The sequence below is a fragment of the Cryptomeria japonica genome, chromosome 6 (assembly GCF_030272615.1).
Source record: "Cryptomeria japonica chromosome 6, Sugi_1.0, whole genome shotgun sequence".
Taxonomy (NCBI): domain Eukaryota; kingdom Viridiplantae; phylum Streptophyta; class Pinopsida; order Cupressales; family Cupressaceae; genus Cryptomeria; species Cryptomeria japonica.
The window spans coordinates 344,378,563-344,391,946 of NC_081410.1; positions in this window are offsets into that span (position 1 = coordinate 344,378,563).

The following is a 13,384-nucleotide window of genomic DNA, read 5'->3' on the forward strand; positions in this document are numbered from 1 at the left end:
AATCCTACTATCCAAAATCTCTTCAATCTGATCCGATTCCTTCTAGGGCAAATATTTATCAAAGTCTACAACACTGTTCTCACTAAATTTTGGTTCATGATACTCATAAAGATCTGCAATGTTAAACACAGGCAAAATACTTAGACTATCCAATAACTCCACTTCATATGCATTTTTAAAACTGAACTTCCTCAAAATCCTGCAAGGTCTAAATTTCTTCATTTGCAACTTGTTATAAGTTACAACCGAGAATCTCTCTCTTCTCAGATATACCATCACTTCATCGCCAACTTCAAATTCCTTATGTCTCCTCTTCTCATCTGCCTTCCCCTTATATTTGTTGTTCATATCTTTCAAATGTTGCTTAACCTGAATATGCAATGCTGCCATGTGATCTACAAAGTCTTCTTCTTCTGAACTTCTTTGGTTTTCACTGCCAATGTCTCTTAATTCTGATATACCTCTAGGATGTACTCTGGTAACAATCTCAAAAGGTGTTCTTCTGGTACTTCTATTCACTGAATTGTTGTAGGCAGACTTTGCTTGTGCAAGGATAAAATCCCAACTTCCAGTTTTATCTCCCACTAAACATCTCAACAAATTTCCCAAACTCTGGTTAACAACTTCTGTCTATCCATTAGTCTATGGATGAAAATTATAATTGAACTTCAAATCTATCTTCATCTTCTTCCAAAGTGTTCTCCAAAAATAACCAACAAACTTAGTGTCTCTAGTTGAAACTATGCTCTTCAGTAATCCATGAAATCTCACCACTTCCTTGAAAAATAGGTCTGCTGCATGCAATGCATCTGATGTTTTCTTACAAGGTATGAAATGAGCCATCTTCATGAATCTATCAACTACCATAAATATAGAATCATTACCTCTTAGTGTCTTAGGCAATCCAAGTACAAAATCCATGCTCATATCCTCCCAAGGTCTTACCCATACTGTCAAAGGTTTATACAATCCCACATTCTGACTACTACCCTTTGCAACTTGAAAAACTCTATAACTCTGCACATATCTCTTAACATCCTTATGGATCTGGGGCCAAAAGTACTGCTCACTTACCAATGCTACTATTTTGTCAATGCCAAAATGTCCAGCTAGTCCTCCACTGTGTTTTTCCTTTATCAGATTCTCCCTCAGAACACTTAGGTATGCACAACTAAACTCTTCTAAATAACATCCCATCCTAAATGAAGTAATCCAACCACTTTCTTCTATCTACCATAACCGGGTCTCTACATTCTTTCTAAGGTTCTGCAAAATCTAGGTCATCATCATACAAGGTCTTCAAATCTTCAAATCCTAATACTGTCACCCTCATCTCTGTCAGCAAATCGCTTCTTCGACTCAATGCATCAACAACATTGTTAGATTTACCACTTATATTCTTCAACACAAAGGTGTAACTTTGCAATAGTTATACCCATCTCATATGTCTCTGATTCAACTTACTCTAGCTGCTCAAATACTACAAAGCTTGATGATCTGTATACAACACAAACTCCTTAGGCAACAAGTAATGTCTCCACTTCTTCAAGGCTTGAACTATGGCATAAAACTCTTGATCATATAATGAATATCTCCTCCAAGCATCATTCAATTTCTCACTGAAATAAGTTACTACTCTCCCTTTTTGACTCAAGACTACTCCTATTGTTGTTCCAATTGCATCATAGTCCACTTGAAATACTTTATTGAAATCTAGTAAAGCCAACACATGCTACTCAGTCACTTTCTGCTTCAATATTTTAAAATTTTTGTTTTCTCTAGTGGTCCACTTGAATTCCTTCCAATCTCCTCTCATGGTCTCAATCATAGGGTTACAAACTGAACTAAAATTTCTGATAAATTTTCGGTAAAAACTAGCCAATCCATGAAATGATCTTACCTCTCCAATGCTTTTTGGTGTAGGCCAGTCAATAATTGCTTTCACTTTCTTAGGGTCCATCTTCAAACCATCCATAGATATCACAAATTCCAAATAGACTAACTCATCCTTCATGAAAGTACACTTCTTGATATTGATGAACAACTTCTCTTCTCTCAACCTCTACAAAAATTATCTTAACTACAACAAATGCTCCTCTTCTGGCCTACTAAAAATTATAATGTCATCCAAATATACAATAACAAACTTACCCAAGAATTTCTTCAATACTTCATTCATTAGCCTCATGAAAGTAATCGGTGCATTAGTTAATCGAAAAGGCATCATCAACCATTCATACAGTCCTTCATTTGTCTTAAATGTTGTATTCCACTCATCACCTTCTCTGATCTTGATATGATGATATTCACTCTTCAAATCTATCTTTGTAAAGTATTTTTCTTCACTCAAATAGTCCATTATGTCATCCATCCTAGGCAAAGGAAACCGGTATTTTACTATGATCTTGTTTATTGCTCTGGAATCCGTACACATTCTCCACTCTCCATTCTTCTTAGGTGCTAATATTGTCAGTACTGCACAAGGGCTCAGACTTTCCCTGATCAAACCTTTCTTCAATAGCTCCTGCACTTGTCTATTCAGCTCTTCATTCTTTGTCGGTGTCAACCGGTGTGCAGCTTTGTTAGGCAAACTAGCTCCGGGAACCAAGTCCATGTAATGATAAATACTTCTCATAGGTGACAATCCATCAGGTACATTATCTGAAATGATGTCATCATATTTTGTCAGCAAATCTTTTATCTCTTCTAGGTGTTCTCCTTCCGGTTCTGGTTTCTCAGTCTTCTTAGGAATTAAGGAAAAAAACACATTCTCATGTCTTAATCCATCAATGAATTTCCTTCCATCTACCAAAGAGATTCTAGTGTTCGTACATACTTAATTATTCAAAGGTTCCTCCAAAGGCAACAAGGTTTGCTTCATCCCATTGGCCACAATAGTGTATGTATTATTCCTCCCATCATGTACTGCTTGTCTATCAAACTGCCAAGGTCTACCCAACAAAAGGTGAAAAATATCCATAGGCATAATATCACACAAGAATTCATCATGATAATTCCCAATTTTCAATTTCACCAAACATTGTTCACTTACTAACAACTTATGTTCATCCTGAATCTATGCTATCTGATAAGGCTTAGGGTTTTTCCATCTCTCCAATTTCAACTTATTCACCATTTCTTCTGAAACAAAATTATTTGAACTACCACTATCAATAACAACTTTACAATACTTACCGAATACCTTACATCTGGTCTTGAATAGATTCTTCCTTTGCAAGGGCTCTTCATCTCCTCCAGTATGACACACAACTCTCCTCATCACCGATGGTTCTCCATCTTTCGGTTCATCTTGTATAGACATCCACAATCCACTCAAATATCTTGCAATTTGTTTAACTTCATCATCAATATGTCTGGATGTGATATTCAACTTGTAAAATGCTTCAATGTACTCCTTCACACTAGATTCCTTCTATCTCAAATTCTGCAACTTTCCAAACATATCCACTTGATAATTCACTGACACAAAATTTGACTTCAACTTAGCAATCATCTGATCCCATGTCTTAACCTTCTCTTTACCTCTTCTTTGTTTATCAACTTGCAAATGATACCACCAAAGTGATGCATGACCTTTCAACTGGGTACAAACATATTTCACCTTCTTCTCTTCTGGAGTGTTTTCAAAATCAAAATACTTCTCCATCTCCAATATCCAATCCATCAATTCATCAGAATCCAACTTCCCATCATATTCTGGTAGGGTAAAACGAGGTTTAGTATTCGCCCTACTCAAAACCCTCAAAAACCTTTCCTCATTTGGATCAACTGCCGGTAGGTTTGCTTGTTCTGTCGGCGCTTCTTCTCCTTCATCTTCACTTATATCTTCAATATTTCAACCTCTTCTAGGGAAAAATTAAAGAAACCCCCTCTCAAAAATTTATATAAAATCTTGGCGAATATTTAATTTTTTAAAAGAAAATAATATTTTTTATTGGCTAATATTTCCTTTTTTTAATGAAAAATATTAATTTTATTGAGGAATTTTTTTATATCAATTTTTTTGGGTAGAAAATATTGGCAAATATTGGAAAATAATAAGAGTATGCATTAATTACTATTGCAAATCCTTTCATTTAATTTTTTTTTTTCTACAAAAGTAGAGACGTGAAGGTGGAAATAATTAATGAGTTTAAGTGGTAGGCTCTATTTTATTTAGTTTCTACCATTAATTTAAAATAATCTAATAGCCCTCTTTGTATTTTGTGAGATAAAATGTACCAAAAATTTGTAATACTTATGGGGCCAAAAATTGCTTTTAGACCATTGATTTTCATTGAGGTCAACAATTCAAAGCAATTTCAATTGTAATGCCCCACCAGGAAACCTCAAAGGGATAAAGCTAAAACACAAGAATAGAGTGCAATTTTTTTTTTTTTCAAGTTAAAACAACATAATGATACAATGAGTTAATCATTAAGCTCAGATTACACAATAAAAGACTTAAATAACACCTAAAGAGTTTCCCAACGTGATTACTTGATTCAACACTTAACTCAACTCATGCTAATTAATCCAATTAAATTAATTAACTTAATGACATGATAATGCTTTAAATAGGGATAAACTCTTTCGGTAAGTTAAAAATATAGATAACATGATTAAGTTCATCCATTACGATTTAACCATACATTTCGACCAAACTTACATTAAAACATATGTCGTGCATCTAATTCCCTTACATACTTTAATTGCAGTACAAACTAATAAATACTTTCCATTATACCAACCTACATTCTTCATGATTCAAATTACTGCATTTAATAAGATGACTACATACATGCATTTAAGATTAACATCATCTAATCTACATTATACATTTTAACCATAATATCATCCGTACATGCTAAATTAAAAAGGAAACAAAAGAACATAAACATCGAAATGATATCAGAGTTCACCCCTAGTGGGATACTTCTCCAGGTCTGCTCAACTGCAAGACCCCTCTAATAAATAATAGGGTGAAGAATACATATGGTTCACATCATTTACATCCTGCCATCAAGGCATACATAAATCAATAATACATACGACCACATCGGTCCAATAGATACATGAATCATCCCAAAGAAAGGAAAAGGATCCAACTGAACATGATAAGAAGCAATTACAAAAGATCAACTGGAGCACCTGCAAAATTAAGTCCTCACAACCCATCATAAGCAACCCATGGTCTAACATGAATATTAGGTTCTCACAAGGGAATAAACAACAAGATACAACTCCACATCAGTGCTCCTATCAAAGACAACACAAATGACACACTAGCGAACATAAGGGACAAGTGTCATCATATAACTTGGTATGGTTACCATGGCAGGCCTCCATAGGTTCCGGCCCCATCTACTGGGTTACCCTGGCAAGCTATCCCAAACCTCTGGCCCATCGAAGTCTCATGTGGACCCAACACATCCTTTTGTGAAGACAAGGTTGTTGGTTTGCCATTTCAGACCTTCTCATTGCATGTTGAGTTTGTACTAGCACTCATCCCATGCGTGAGACACAATTATCTTACTTAGTATTTTCATTAAGTAAACTCTCTAATATGCTATTAGGTTATCACTTATTTAGACACACTTTCGATGGGTTACCCTGCAACCACTTTGGGCGCGATCCCCACTTGAAAGCCACTTTCCCATATGACACTAGACCATAATCCAATGAAACTCCTAAGCCAAGGGATACACCAGGACAAGATCACAGAGTTCAATACGGTACGAATACCCACATGGTCAAACAGTCTTCATACAAGGTGCACTAACTAACAGTACTCTGACTAGAGACATGACCAACTATAGTCAACCACATACCAACATTTCAACACTCGCATAAAGGACATGCTCGGATACAAAACCATCACATGAAAACAATCAATACTCGAGATCAAGAACATAAGCAGGTACCCAAATCAACATGCGACAATATCCAACATTCACAATCAAGGACTTTCCATTTCTTAAGCAAATGCGAATACGGAAAATTAAACATGCATAGACATAAATCAGAAAAGACAATCTTCTTCCATATCATTTAAACATTACAATTGATCCAGTTTTCTAATAGATCTAATTAGATTGCAATTTGTCTACCTTGTCTAGGTACATGTCACTCATGGTTTAATAACTCACTATAGTTCATTTTGCATCATAAATAATATAAATACTTCCTCATGAGTTTCCAACCCAAAATTACATGAATATAATTATAATATATGTAGAACACACAATGATATAAAATCAAATATTCATTAATCAACTAAGATATGATATTTATTTTACAAAATAAAACATCATTCCATACTGGTTCAAAATTTTTTTATTTAAACTTATCCTTTCCAAAACCAAGTTACACTTTCCAGAATATGGAAATATACATTTAAAGAAACTAAAATAGATAAACATTTCCCAATGAAAAAAAAATTCTTTGCATTTATTTAAACAAATATAGAAACTAAAGATATTAATTAGTATCTCTCTCTCTCTCTCTCTCTCTCTCTCTCTCTCTCTCTTAATTAATAAATTCATAATTTAACAACAATTAAGATATATTTAAAAATATACATCAATTAATATATAATTAATAATATAAATTAATTTATAAATTACAGCAATTAACATATATTTAATAATATACATTAATTAATAATTAGCAATTAATATATAATTAATAATATATATTAATTTATAAATTAATAATAAATACAAAATTTAAAAACAAAACTTAATTTATTTGCTTTAATGCCACAAAGTGCCCCCCACACCCATGGTTACCATGGGTTGTGGTTACCACAACCGTGGTTTCCATGGGTTGTGGTCTCCACAGCCGTGGAGAACCATGGTCTGTGGTCTCCACAACGTGGAACCATAGGATATGGTCTCCACGGTGTGGAGCCACAGGTCGTGGTTTCCATGGTCTATGGTTTCCATAGCCCTGGAACCACAAACTGTGGAATTCCATGGGGTTGTGGGTAGAGCCATTGCTCCCCACGCCCAAACACGTAGACATATATTAATTTTTTTTTCTTGATATATAATTTTTTTTTTTTAATTTTCAAAATAGAAAACCCCAGTTTTAATTCACAGTCTCAACCAGAGACCAAAACAAATAAATTTCCTGGATACAAGGGGGTTTCATATAACAAAATTTGTTGAACAACCAGTCTCAAAATAGGTAAATTGGGCAAATCTCTCCATCCAAATACCATATTTGGGAAAATAAAATTGATTTATACACATTTATCCAACTAATCTGCCAAAGACAAACTAATTTCCCATTTAAAAACTTGAATCAGAAAACATTCATATGGAGTTTTAAACAAAAACTTATTAGGAATAGCCAACCCCAATTTTTTATTTTAAAATTCAATTTGAGCAACCAAAATTTAATCTGGAGGTTGGGAAAGAAAGCAAGGAGGGTTTGAGTTTGTGATTTAACTACCACTCTTCCATTTTCCACAAAATATAAGAGATTATCAACAAACACAACCAGATTTCTTCAAAAACCAAACAATCTCTATTAAACAAAGAAAAAAAAGAGATAAACAAGAATCCTACCTTATTCAACAATCCTGGGAAAGATTTGATGAAGAGCCCAACCTGCAAGCTCAAGAAAATCCTTCTTTCCCAAATGCCCAAAATTTTCATCCCAAAAAATAACTCTCCCAAAATATTTTCCAAACCTAGGTTAAATGGAAATGTTTTGACCAAAAATTCATATTTTTCGATTTAAAATACTTTTTCCCAAATAAAATGATAAATCATTTTCCAAACAATTAAAGATGCAAAACTTGCTTTTTTCTTCTAAAATTGGTTTTTTCAATTAATTGAAACTAACATTTCTATTTCAAAATGCCAAAGAGGGTAAATATTAATTTTCCAATCCTATTTAACCTTTCCTTTCAAAATGCATAAACTAAATAAATTCATCATTTAAAAATAACCATTTAATCGAACTTGCTACAAACATGAATAGAGCAATTCTAATTAATGATTAATCGCACAAAGGGGTCCTATTTAATTTAGTCCCTTAATTTACTAATGCGTAAAAGAACACATTTAATCAAATTAAATACTAAGGATTAAATACTCATTTTTTTCACACGCAACCCAAGAAAGCCAACCAGATACACGACCTGCATACCCAACCCAAGGGAAAAGTGATGGACGACTGATGATGCTCACTTGAGCACGACTAGGGTAAAATGAGGGTCTTATGACCACCTAATCCAATCTCCTAGGGCTGATGAGGTACACTCAAACCTGTGAATCTAGGTGGAGATGAACCTCGTACCTATGTGATATTGTACCTGCAATCTCCTGCAGCCATGAGCCACACATGCATACATATATATTTAATGAAAGTGTTAGCCTGAGATTAATAACATGAGTTAGAAGAACAAATAAACTTACATAAGAATCGATGCAAAAACCACATTTATAGGTATGCACAATAATCACAATATCTGACTATAACATTTCATCATGGTAAATCAACCAATGTCAAACCAGAATTTAAAATTTGATTAGGGCAGGGGTACTACATCAATCCCCACAAGTATAACAACTTGTAGGTGAAATTTACCTCATGGAATACAATGAAGGTAATTGGATTATATTTTAAATCAATAGTGGCAACTAAAGATTGTTGATATAACCCTAAAGTAACTAATAATTATGATAAGTTATTAGCGAATTAATTTAGATTTCTACAATAAATCATAAAAAGTTGGCAAATCTGATCCAATCATGTATCGAATAATGTGGCAAATATTTGAGTTAAAAAAATTAATAAAATAATTTCTTTGGCGATTTAAATGACATTAAAATAAAAATTCGTAAAAATGTGGCTATTCAGGTCACCTTAGAAGTTGAACTTATTAGCCAAATTTTGATTCTCAAATTTTAAAAAATAGCCAATTGGCGAATATTAGCCACTAAAATTTTCACTAGGGCCCTCTTCTCTGGGCTATCTCCATGGCTTCCAACTGGGCTACTATACCTCACAATATCTCCATCATAGTAGGGTCTAAATTCCCATGGGCTCCACCATTCCTAGATCCTCTTCGTGCCATCATTCATGCTAGTCCTTTGCAACTGCAGGTCAGATCTGCAATCCGCCACCCTACAACAAAATTTCAGGACACACAACCTCTGGGATGAAACTTCGCTCTGATACCACTTGAAGCAGTCACCGGTGAGGAGGGACCTCAAGGTTATCAATCCTAACTAGTCAACAAGAGTAAATAAAATGACAACACAAAGATATGATGGAGGTAATGCAGGACAGATTGTTTTATTGCATGAAAATTGATTACATCCAACCAGTAACAACTGGGTTACAACATACTGGATCACAAGCATAGTAGAACATACAGAATAGGTCACAACCAGGACCTTGAATCATGAAATCTATCTTCTATGCATAGTCTAGCTACTTGATTCTCTTGTTTCTTTCATTCTAATACATAATTACAATTATATATATAGATCCAAAGGATCCAGTCGGCCCAAAAGTAATCAAAACCCAAAGAACAAGACCTAACGTGCAAATAGACAAGGTTGGCCTCCACCAAGAGATTCCTCCAGAAAATCCAAAGGATGAAATGTAGATCACGGGAAAAGGTCGGCCACATGCCAAGGAACATCGAAATAATTTTCCAAGGCTCTGCAAGCTTCGGAATGGGTTCCGGTAGATCACTAAAATAGGTCCAGGCAATCGGTAACAAAGGACTGTCAACCGGTAACAAGAAACTATCATGGAAACTGGTAGTGGTATATTGCTAGAAAATGATCCAAAAGGGATGTGGTTTGGAAGAAAGAAAGATGATCAAGTCTTCAAGAATAATCCAACTCCACAAAATCTATTGACCCAAAACTAGGACACACAGAAAAGAAAACTGAAATTGCAAACAAAAAGTAAAACAAAAAGGAAAATGTTTTTAGTTGATACAAGATTGCTATGAACTAGGGATGCTCCTACATCAATCCTCCTAATGATACCAGAAACTCTTGAAACTTTTTGATGCCTCCTTTGGTGACACAAAAAACTTCCAAAACTTAGACCCCAACTCTTGCATTGACTGGGTCAAACATTGCTGCTACAGGAGGCCTAATAGGGCTTTTAGGCCATGTTTACAAAGAAGCCACACACCAATGACTCGATCCAATGACAATAATGGATGGGAAAGGTCTTCACACATCCCAAAACATTAAATCCACCTTTATATAGGGTCCAACACTCTTGGTTCAGTTGCTGCACAATTTTTAACAATCAAAACCAACTAGTCACATGAGGATGCCTAGCCTAGGGCTTGATCCCAAAATCCACCACTTCAACGGCCCACTCAGAAACCTTGGAAATAATAAAATACATTTTCTCCCCTACTATTCCCCATATTTTGAGCCAATTTGGCTAGAGGAATGAGGGGTTAAGAAAGCATTTCCTTGAAAGCCTTGGTTTTGAAGGGTTTTCAGACCGCCTGGCACCAAAATGTAGATATCTCACTTGTTTCTCAGTATTTTCCTACCAAATCAAAACCAAATGAACATAAAGACATATACCTATTCAAATAATTGATTTAGTTTTCACAAGGAGTTCATACAATGACTGTACAAGGCACTGTTATGGTAAATTTATGTGTTTTATTGAATCTGGTCACTGTTTACATCCAAACTTCATCAAAACTTCATAAATAGTTCATCAATATTTCCTTCTCAACCTCCAAGGCCTTATGAAAGGTATCTCCAATCTCCCCAATTTAATCTAACTGAAATTTTAATTAGGTAGCCATTGGAGGGAGATTAGTTACAAACTGACAACAAAAGTTGTCATCCAAACTTGACAATTTTACACAAACTTGACAATCTATGAATTTTGCCTATGTAACCTATTAGGACACATCATAAACCTTACAAATAGGCCACATAGGAGCCAAAATACAATTATTTCCTCATTTAGGCATTTTGGATGTCTTTTGAACATGGTTGACCAAATAGGTCCTAATAAGTTCACAGTACAAAATGGCATCAAAGCCTTACATGGCTAATAAATTAAAAAAATGGTCTTGAAAGACCTTATTAAATCTCAAAAACATTCAAGGAACCTATAAAAACCTCTAAGAGCCTTCATTTCTCAAATGGGTTTCAAATCCTGCAAGATGCTCCTGCACCATACTCCCCGGGGGCATAGAAAACTCAAGTCTCTTGAGGAATGAGGTCTGCAATAGAATGTACATGCTTTTGAATGTCATCTTCTATCATCCACGTGGCATATTCATCAGGTAGGCCACTCCACTTAATGAGGTACTCCTTATAATTCTTCTTTCTAGTCTTCTTGACCACCTTAGTGTCCAAGATGCTTTCGAACTTTAAGGGTTGGTTAGGTGGTAGATCCTTAACCCAACCTTCATCTCCTTTTGATTGCAAACCTGCATCTAAACTTGCAACATTGCCTTTGTAAGGAAACAAATTTGAAACATTGAAAATGGGTGATATTCCTAAGCCTTGAGGAAGCTCAATCTCATAGGCATTAGGACCAAACTTATGCACAATCCTACAAGGACCAATCTTCTTCATGAGAAACTTTGTTGGCTACCCCTTTGGAAGAATCTCTTTCTTCAAGTGTGCCATCGCCAAGTTTGCCACCTTATACTGCACATCTCTCTTCTTCTCATTTTCTTTCTCTTTGTACTTTTCATTGTTCTTGTGAAGAGTTTCTCTCACCTTATCATGAATGTCTTTCATGGCTAATGCAAAATCCCCACCTTGAGCACTTCTTCTTTCCATTCCATGTAGATCCCTTAATTCAAGAATAACTCTTGGATGAATCCCATAGACCACCTTAAAAGGACTTCTTCCTGTGCTTCTATTGACAGAATCATTATAAGCAAACTTAGCTTGAGGGATGATCATATCCCAAGCTTCTCCATGCTATTTTGTGAGACATCTAAGAAAATTTCCCAGTGATCTATTCACCATGTAGTACCCCTCCCTTGATCAGACTTTTTAGATACTTATTTTGACTATGGTTGACTTTTTCAGTGGATATTAGTGGATACATTATGTGGTGATGTTTTATTAAGATATTATGCTATGTTGTTTTATGCTTTGATTTGAGATTCAGTGAATGTTGTATATGCATCATTTCTTTATTGACAGTTAGATATTAATTTTATTGGATTATTGACCATGGACTAGCACATTTACTTTATGCATGAGATGCATTATGTATATGTCACCATGTATGTGTGTAAAGTGTATGGGGTGTGAGGACATGGTTTTCCTTCACTCACTTTGGTGAGTCAGGGAATGTCATGAATCTCCTTCGCTGGTGTGTCTACCATGTTTGAATATATATATGTATGTGTGGTTTGGCGATGTAGGAATTATAGGTACAAGGTACTGACTTCGCCTGGTTCCACAAGTCTGAGCGTACCTAAATAATCTGATGAAAGTGGAGGAGATAGTCTTAAGGCCCTAAGTTTCACTCTTAGCCTTGCTCGTCACTGAGCATTGTCAGTCATCGGTCAACCTTCCCTTTTGTTGGTATGCAGGCCATGTCCCTACTTTGTTTTGTTGAATTGCGTGTTATACGCTCGTAAATTTAAATTATCCTTTCTTATGATTTTTAATGAGTAATTAATTATTAATACCTTATGGATATTAATAATTAATAAATATTGCATTTATTAAAATTAAATTTAAAAATAAATGATATAGTGTATTTTTTATGTTTTAATAGATTTATCAATTATTTTATTTGATTAGTTAAAATCAAATTATTAATTTAATTAATGGAAAGTTGTATTATGTTTTTTCAATTGTTTGAAAAAAAAAGAGAATAAAGTTATTTTACTTTTATGAAATGTTAGTGTTTAAATTGATTTTACATTTTTGAAAAAAAATGAAATGAATTCAAATTAAAAATTTAAATGAAAACGTATTATTTTGGAAAGAAATGGATTTTTCATTCTTTTGATTTAAAAAATAAAATTGACCTAAAAGGGATATTTTTTGAGAAATTCTTTATAATGTGAGATTATTCTTCAAAATCTTTCATCTAGCATTAATCTATTTTGGGTGGTTGGAGGCTTTCTCATCTCCAAACTTTGTCTTCGTGGAAAGCTTACCAGGTTGGTGATTTTAAACTTTTCATTTTTTTAAAATCTTGTGAATTTTAAACCCTTGTAGCTGTTGTGTGTTGTGTTTGTGTAAAGGATTTGAATTGGTGTTTTGTTTTTTCTCCCTGCTGTTTGTTAAATTTAATTTCTCCATTGTTGTTAAATGGGGGGTTATGCTGCCAAAATTTTCTTGTTTTGGGAAAACCTGGGAATTCGGTTGTGTTTTGAAATTGCTAGAATGAAAAA